The sequence below is a fragment of the Trachurus japonicus genome, chromosome 3, assembly GCF_045865225.1.
Source record: "Trachurus japonicus isolate A0001 chromosome 3, Traja_1.0".
NCBI classification, from domain to species: Eukaryota; Metazoa; Chordata; class Actinopteri; order Carangiformes; family Carangidae; genus Trachurus; species Trachurus japonicus.
This window is the reverse complement of record NC_140909.1, coordinates 19,477,180-19,485,263: the sequence shown is the minus strand read 5'-3', so window position 1 is coordinate 19,485,263 and position 8,084 is coordinate 19,477,180. Positions and strand designations below refer to the sequence as shown.

The 8,084-nt window shown below is 41.9% G+C and overlaps 1 long non-coding RNA gene across 2 annotated transcripts in view; it reads right to left on the bottom strand.

Moving 5' to 3' along the window:
* Positions 1-4,448: 4,448 nt before the first annotated feature.
* The window catches only part of LOC146989898 (uncharacterized), an 85,139-nt gene continuing 81,503 nt past the window's right edge, over positions 4,449-8,084 (bottom strand). The window contains exons 1-3 of one of the 2 annotated variants that reach the window (XR_015035632.1): positions 5,970-6,955; positions 5,160-5,277; positions 4,449-4,591 (exon numbers count right to left, since the gene is read on the bottom strand). This is a non-coding gene — a long non-coding RNA (uncharacterized LOC146989898). Of the gene's footprint in view, positions 4,592-5,159; positions 5,278-5,969; positions 6,956-8,084 lie in introns of those variants that run through there. The other variant, XR_015035631.1, reaches the window with a different exon arrangement.

The following is an 8,084-nucleotide window of genomic DNA, read 5'->3' as shown; positions in this document are numbered from 1 at the left end:
ACACCTTTACCACATGATTACTTATCTTGATTTAGGTCTGTATATCATCCATCTTATCTGGCTACATTCTATCTTTGAACAGTAAGAAATGTACATTACTGCATGCATCGGCATGTATGAATACATTAAACACTGATGGGTCATCTCAGGCTCTGGGGAACCAGGGGCTAATTAAGATGTACTAGCTTACGATCAATAAAGAAAACATCAAAGAAGAACAACTCCGAGCCTCATTAGTATTAGCAACCCTGACACTGGTCAATCAGTTGTTGATTAAGATCTCTCACTCTCTCAAATCTCCTGTGTGCACGTCTACATGTGTCTGCAAACACGCGCACATGTGTATTTTCTAACAATACACACATTTGGAGAGTAATATGAACACTCTGAAACATGCTGGGGATATGTAAACATCAAATACTTCACTTTTAAGTGGTAATTAAGGTACAAAAATCATTTCAGCCTCTCTAATCTCGCTGTCAGTCATATACACTATCCAGAATCATGTTATTCTTGTATCAGCTTGTCCTGAATCTCATGTTTCCACTCAAGCCGACTCTGACCGCAGGCATTTTTTGACCAGCGGTTGGGGTGAAGTTTTACTGAATTCTGTCTTCGCTGTGTGTGTGGGTGAATCGAAGCTAAGTCTGAGAGAAGCAGGACCAGAGGCACCTAACACAACACAATGATCAAATGCTAGTAGAACGAGTAGCCAGAGTACACAGGGCTATTAGTTGTGAATGATACGGTTGAAGTTACTCCTGTGAACTTTGCAGTGACTCAACGCTTGGTACTGTTTGAGGGGGGGTTGTTGGGGGGGACCACTTGAGCTAGGTGTGTGTGTGTGTGTGTGTGTGTGTGTGTGTGTGTGTGTGTGTGTGTGTGTGTGTGGTTTTTGGGGGGTGGGGGTGGGGAGTTGAGGGATGACCTAACAGTCGATATTTATACCAACGGCCACACAACCCCCCTCCTTGATTCCAGTTGGATTCCACTTATAAGTGCTGCCATTCTTTCCTCTATTGAGTGCGGGCAACACGTGTTCGTGACCACATTCTCTCTCTCGCTCCCTCTCCCCCTCCTTCTCACTCTCCCTCTCTCTCCACCGAACCTAGTTATTAACGCAAACACTGGCTGACACTTGTTTGTGCTTTTAATTGTGTCTGGATGTTATGTCTCTTGTGAACACATACATTAGCATTTCTCTGGCACAGTATAATCACTCCTCCAACCACAACGCCATGCAGACAGAGCACAGGAAATTACCACATGCAATCATGTTTGCTGCACAAGCACATTTGGCTTCGCTCGGCTCCTGTATAGTCTGCCGCAGCCTCTGACTTTGTGTTGGGTTGTGAGTAAGATGCCATTTCATTCCAGCCCACATGCAAGTGCAGTGACGGTAAATTGAATTATTGTAATGTTCCTTCCAGTAATGTCAATATAATCAAACTATTAGAAGGCTACAACATTACATGTAAAATACAGATTAGAAAAATAAGTATATATTCTTTTTTGTTTTGAGTGGTTAAAAACAAGTGATTACAAAGACAATGTAGGGAAATATTCTAGGGAGGTGCGCTAAATAACACTTTTTCAACCTTCAGACTCCATGTGTGATAATCAAAGACTTCACAGTAATGCTGAAATGTTTCTGACTGTCATAACACATTTAGATTCCTCTAATTTTTCTCCGACTGATATGACGCGACCCACACAAAGAAAACCCCCCATTCCTCAGGCCTCTTCACGTACTGTGAACAAAGCAGTGGTGTGCCAAGGATTACACCGTAAAATATGCATGTCTCAATGAAATATGTATATAGCCGTGTGTCATCAATGACATGGCTTCTACAAAGGCTGAACCGCATACACAGGAACGCATGTTTCTCTGATTCTATTCCCTTGACTTTAATGGGTGTAGACACAAGAAAAGACTCATCTGGGGGGATAATTAAGCCTGACATCAATGTATTTGGTGTGCATCTTAACACATTTCAATGAACCACTCATTTAGTTTATTTGAATAACTTCTAGAATGGCAATAAAAAAAAGCATGCAATAAAGAGGCTCAGCGCACCAGCCAGCATTGTTTCTGAATTAAACGCCCCAAATATCTTCAGGAAATAAGATTGTTTTCCTGCGGATGGGGGCCTAATCTACTCAGTCATGGTGGTTTGAAGAGGGAATGTTTTCAAGTTTTAACAGGGTTGGTTCCAGCATTCCCACCACCACAGTGATCTAACGAGAAGAGGGGCTTGTCTTTTCCTCTCTCCGCCACCAAAGGGAAAGGAGGTTACATGGATGAGCTGTGAATTACACCCTGGAACAGACTGAGCAAACCAGCTTGGAGGCCTACAGGACTCGTCAAGTGTCACTGGTGATTAAATGATATTTTTCAAGATGAGCATTATCTCATCTGTGTACAGAAAAGGCAAACTTTGTCCTCTAAGCAGTAATTGAAGGGAAAGCCTTTTTTGTGTTTATTACAAGAGCCGATTACTAAGCCGAAGGCTATAGTGCCACTAGATAATCTCCTCATGACCCAGGCTCCCACAATCAACACAAAAGCACAAGCACCATAACAGTTTGACAACAGTCAAGTACAAGAGGGTGCAACCAGTGTGAGCTAGTTGCCTCTAGCTGTTCAGCTCTGGGTCTCAGGTGTCCACTTCTCTACAGGTATATATTACCATAATAGAGTAGTTAAGAGGGCCTCTTGTCAAGGGCCCTTCCCTCCTGTCTCGGCACACTGACTCCAGTGTGAACAGGGGTGCCTGGCCGATTTAGCGTAGTCTTGTTAGATTGAGTATTACACAATGGAAACTGTCATGCGGCTTGTAATGTGTAATTGAACTTGGAGCCATTTTGCTTGAGAATATTCAGACCCAGCTCGATTGGATTTCACTTGGAAAAGCCAACAGACATCCCGCTCGCTGTTTGCTCAAAGGTTTTTTTTTTTTTTTGAGTGGGGAGCAAAGGCTGGAGAACACTTCTCAGAGACGCTTTTCCCAAACGGCTACATGTCCAGTACAGTTGCACCCTTCTCTTATGTCCCCAAAACCACAATCAACCCCCACACTGCTTTCTCACAACCTACCCCACCCTCTATGGGACTGTTTTGTCCTCTGGAACTTTCATTATGCGAAGAGGATAAAAATACAGCACCCTGTGAATTTATGGTTCCTTCAGAGTTGCCATTGAAAATATGAACTTTTCAGACATTCGCTCTGAAACCAAAGTAAGAAAACAGAGCAACCACAGCGTTTATACAGAGTCACCACAACATAGAGGCCTATAGTCACTGCACTCGCACTTACAGCTTCTTGGTATTAAGGCGCAGACACTTTCAGCTGCACACACACACACACACACACACACGCTTACCCACAGCATGAGTACACATTCATACAAGCATATAAACATTTAAACATATCCACATGTGCCCATATGAGAGCCATAAGCATTGAGTAACAAATGAAAACATACACATATCTGCACACAAGGCAAGAAAAATAACACACCCACGCACTGTCACCATAATCCATTATGTCCTTTTGGATATACTTGTTTATTGACTGTGCCTGTTTTAAAGGACAGTCCGTATATCTCATTTGGTCCCAGTGTAAACCTCTCCTACTCATTTCAACCTCAGACACCAATGACACATCCCTTTAAACATCCCTTTCTCTTGCATGGACATATGACTCAATGATAATGACAGTATTGAGCGTTTTATAAAGAGTCATAATTACAATCATCTAAACCTCCATTCTTGGGAGTTTATCTCCACCTTTTCTTTCTTTCTTTCTTTCTTTCTTCCTCCCTTTCTTTCTTTCTTTCTTTCTTTCTTTCTTTCTTTCTTTCTTTCTTTCTTTCTCCTATTCTCTTTCTTTCTTTCTTTCTTTCTCACTGACAGCTGCTTTTCCTGGGAACGTTCCTCTTTTTCAGGCGATAATCTATTGCCGTCCTTCCATCGCTTACATGTAGCTACATGGTGAGTCAGTGCTGTAATTCCGTCATTAGCTGGATAATGTGTGTGCTGTCTGTGTGTTAAAACTCTAAGTGCCAGCTTTGGTGTGACCCCAGGGCAGCCTGTGGGTTTGACTGATGCCAGTCTACCCACCAAGCGTCATTTGAGCTGTGTAATGGGTTTTGTCCAGCTCAGTTTGGCCTAGATCGGCCTAGGATAACGGCCTTCACGTGTGTGTGTGTGTGTGTGTGTGTGTGTGTGTGTGCGTATGTGTGTGTGTATGTGAGTGTGTGCTAAATGCTGTTTCTCTTGCCACCCTACAATGTCTTTCTTGTGTTTACTGAAGGATCAAAATGCAACAAACAAAAAATGCCCAATCCTTGAGGATTTTAACCAAGTGGATACAACACAATGAGATGCAGTTACCAAACTGTTTCAGTATGTGAAAGCCGATCACAGTCACAGCACTCCACCTTTTTTTTCTTTTCCTGATGAACTTGTTGACCATGCTTGGTGACACGCCTCTGACACGGGATTCACACCAACACGCAGTAACACCCAGTCACCTCCAGCCACTTTCTACACAGTCAGCCGTTACAGAGGGAGCATTCACCACACAGACTGCCAGAGACAGACACCTCTAAATCAGAAGTGGAATTACACAAAAACACGAGTTGTATTATGGCAATGCATAAAGATACATTGAAAGACACATAGCTAAATTGATAAAACATGTCTCGGCTTAGTCTCCACCTGTCTTTTTCCAATAACAAACCCGCACAATTAAGTTCTAAACTCTGCAATAAATCTTCCAGGACTCATGTTTAAAGAGTCCCTCCAGGCAGGCAGACATTTGCTTTTGATTGTAGCATGAAGAAGAAAGAAGAAAGAGGTTTGTGTCTGGCTTTTTGAGTTTGTATTTAAAATGTCATATGTATTTCTAACCGTGTGTTTTTGTGTCTTGACATAAACAGAAACTTGCACAGACAAAATTTGGACTCATCTTATGTGAAAATATTCACACATTATTAAAAACAGACACACACATATAAACGTCTACTCTCTGCACATAGTGTGTGTGTGTGTGTGTGTGTGTGTGTGTGTGTGTGTGTGTGTGTGTGTGTGTGTCACATTCAAATACCATATTCAATCACAGATGAGCTCCTACCAGCCCATGACAAATCTCCACCTGTGTGTGGGATCAGTGTTGTTGCACATGTGGGAGCTCGCCCTGATCCCACAGCCGCTGCACTATCACCCATCACCTGAGGCCCTGTCTGAATGACTGACTGATGGGAGAATCTCACCTGAGAAAAAAAAAAAAGCATCAGTGATTGATCACTGAAGCTCACCTGAGCACCTGAGGGGGGCCCAGCGTGCCAAGGACTGCAGGCCCCAAGAGGGTGCACCTTTTCTTAGCCTGGCCACCTGACACCCTGAGGCAGATTCCACAGCACATGGATTTGTGTGGTCATCACCACAGCTACATGTATCTACACAATCTACCACTGACTGCATCATACTAAAACAACCTAAAGCATAACGAGTTCACCCTGGGGTCAGGCAAATTAATTAGATACTAAATCATTCATTCTTTGAGACAAATGTCTCTTCTGTTTTCTGATCATGAAAGGAGCCCACCGACAAACCAAGTCTTGGAAATAACCTTTGGCTAGACTAGACTGAGAAAATGGGATTTTGCCTCATTAAAAATAAATCAGGCCATTTTGCGCCGTACAAGTGCAAGCCAAATTGCGCTAAGGAAAAGACAATTAGCACAGAATCAATCCCTTTCTTCCTGTTTCCCTTTATTCCTCTCATTTTGTTGTTGCTTTATTTTAGCACCATAATGAATGCTAGGAGAGGAACACATAAACCATGAGATTTTTGGAAAAAGAAGGCAGACAAACCCCCATCTCGCTCATAGCTATGTCTGGATTGCCTTCTGCGCTGAGATAGGAGTCAACATGTTTAGCGACATCAAAAGAAAACCTGATACCTTAAGTATAAGAAGATTAACACTTGCAGTGATCTTGAGCTTAGGCTTCTCCAGGACTTTCAACAGACTGTGCCAGAAGGGACAATTACCGATGAATTGGCACCAACATCTCGTAGTTATTTAACAAAATCTGGCACAGTGTATAAGCTCTCGTCCTTAAGACTTCCTTTCAAGTCTGGCCCCGGTATCAGAAGGCTAACAGATTGGGGAATGTGACGAGAGCCGACAGCAGGGGAATCTGCATGAACACTAAAAGAGGGAGGTGGGGAAAAAAGAAAGCAAGCAAGCAAGAAAGAAAGAAAAACAAACGAGACAAAGAGACAAACAAAGAAACAAAATCGTATCACTCAGGAGACATTTTATTTCCTGACTTTAGGGCTGTGTCATATCTCAGGGTGGATATTTGTGGTGTTCCTGAGCTCAGTGGTATGCCTGTGGGTTTTTTACTGCGTACCTCAGTGGACTCAATATGACAACTTAAGGAAAGTGACATTGTGTAAAACCCTGAAACAAATGCTGACAGTGTGACAGACTGTGCACACACACAGGGACAAAAAATAAAAATACATTTTAATCGTATAATAATTTAAATAGCGTATTATTTCACGATTATTGCCATTTAGAGTAATTTATAATGCTTAGGTGTCACACACCCACATACACAACTCAGCTACACAACACCTGTAGGAGATGTTATGTTGCCACAAGCTCTCTGCTAATCCTTACCTTGAGCACCATGCACTCACCACAGGACTTCTCTGGGTTTAGGAGGTACACTACTCTTTACACATATATCACTCCCTATTAATCCAAAGTACATACTCTATGCTTGTACCTACAACGATTTTGTACAGCAAATGTAATCTGCCTGTCAGAGGGGATGCCAAAAGAAGAAGCCGCACGGGGGAGTCATCGACAAACTCCTCAGACAAAGATGCCTCCCTCCCTGCAGGAAACTTTGACAGCATCCCTGCTTTTCACCTCCACAACATGTGAGCAGAAACAACATAGGTAACTTTTTTTTTTTTTTTTTTACAAAAAGTTTTACTCTTTATTTTTGTTAAACTTGCACTTATCTGTATTTTTGACACTGACATTGAGATCAACTCCAGCAGGTCCAAAGAGCTTTTTTCCTCTTTACGGTTTTGGATATCATAGTTGCTCTCATCCCTCTGAGCCATTTTCAAAAAAAGAAAAAAATACTGATAAACACATTGAAGACTACTTACTTAGGCACTTAGTTAGTGATGTGCATACAAACGTAGCAATTGAAACATTGACTGGGGTTGTTCAAGAAATGCATAATTATCCCACATGTACATGTCATTTGATTAGGACCTCTACTCCAAATGAATGCTAATGCTGCCTGGTGCTTGCTGGATATCCGAGTATCCATAACAACTTCATGTGCAGCTGATGGGTGGTGAATTTGTTAGCTTGTTTTGCCGTTGTCCTGCCCCGTGAGAGCCAAAAAAAAGTGATTAATGATTTTAAAAAAAAAAAAAATGCACATGAGCCAGTTCGAAAATGAGCGACCACCCCATAGGTTTTTGCAAAGGGGGTTTACAGTAAATATTGTGTCTTTGTGACAACAGCAACAGTCTGCTCGACATGCTTGTACAATGAGGTAACAAAAACTACGTAAATTGCATCACATTTGTCTCAATTGTCTCACACAAAACATGTGGAGGGAGAAGTGTTTATTAGTGTGAGAGCAACTCTGAGTTTACAAGTTTCTGCGCTTGGCTCATACATACCTGACTGGTGTTGAAATGAAACTCATCCTTCTATCCACCTGATCTCCCCCTGCTACATGGATCACACTATTTTCTGGACTGGCAGTAAATGTTGAATTTAACTGGCTGTTGCAACATAGCATCGTCTATTACTGTCCTTCCAGCATTTACATGTTTCTGAGGAGACATTGTTGCTGTGCTAATAATAAAAATGTGTCATCTGTCATTCCTTATAAGCACTTGGTTTACATCCAGTTGTTAAATTAAGACGCACACTCTAAACCAGCAGCTTGGCAAGATTATAGAGAAGTATAATTTCTGAGTGACTTATTTCTATTTAACTCGTTTCCAGCCATTATGTGTCATCAGCTTTAATAGA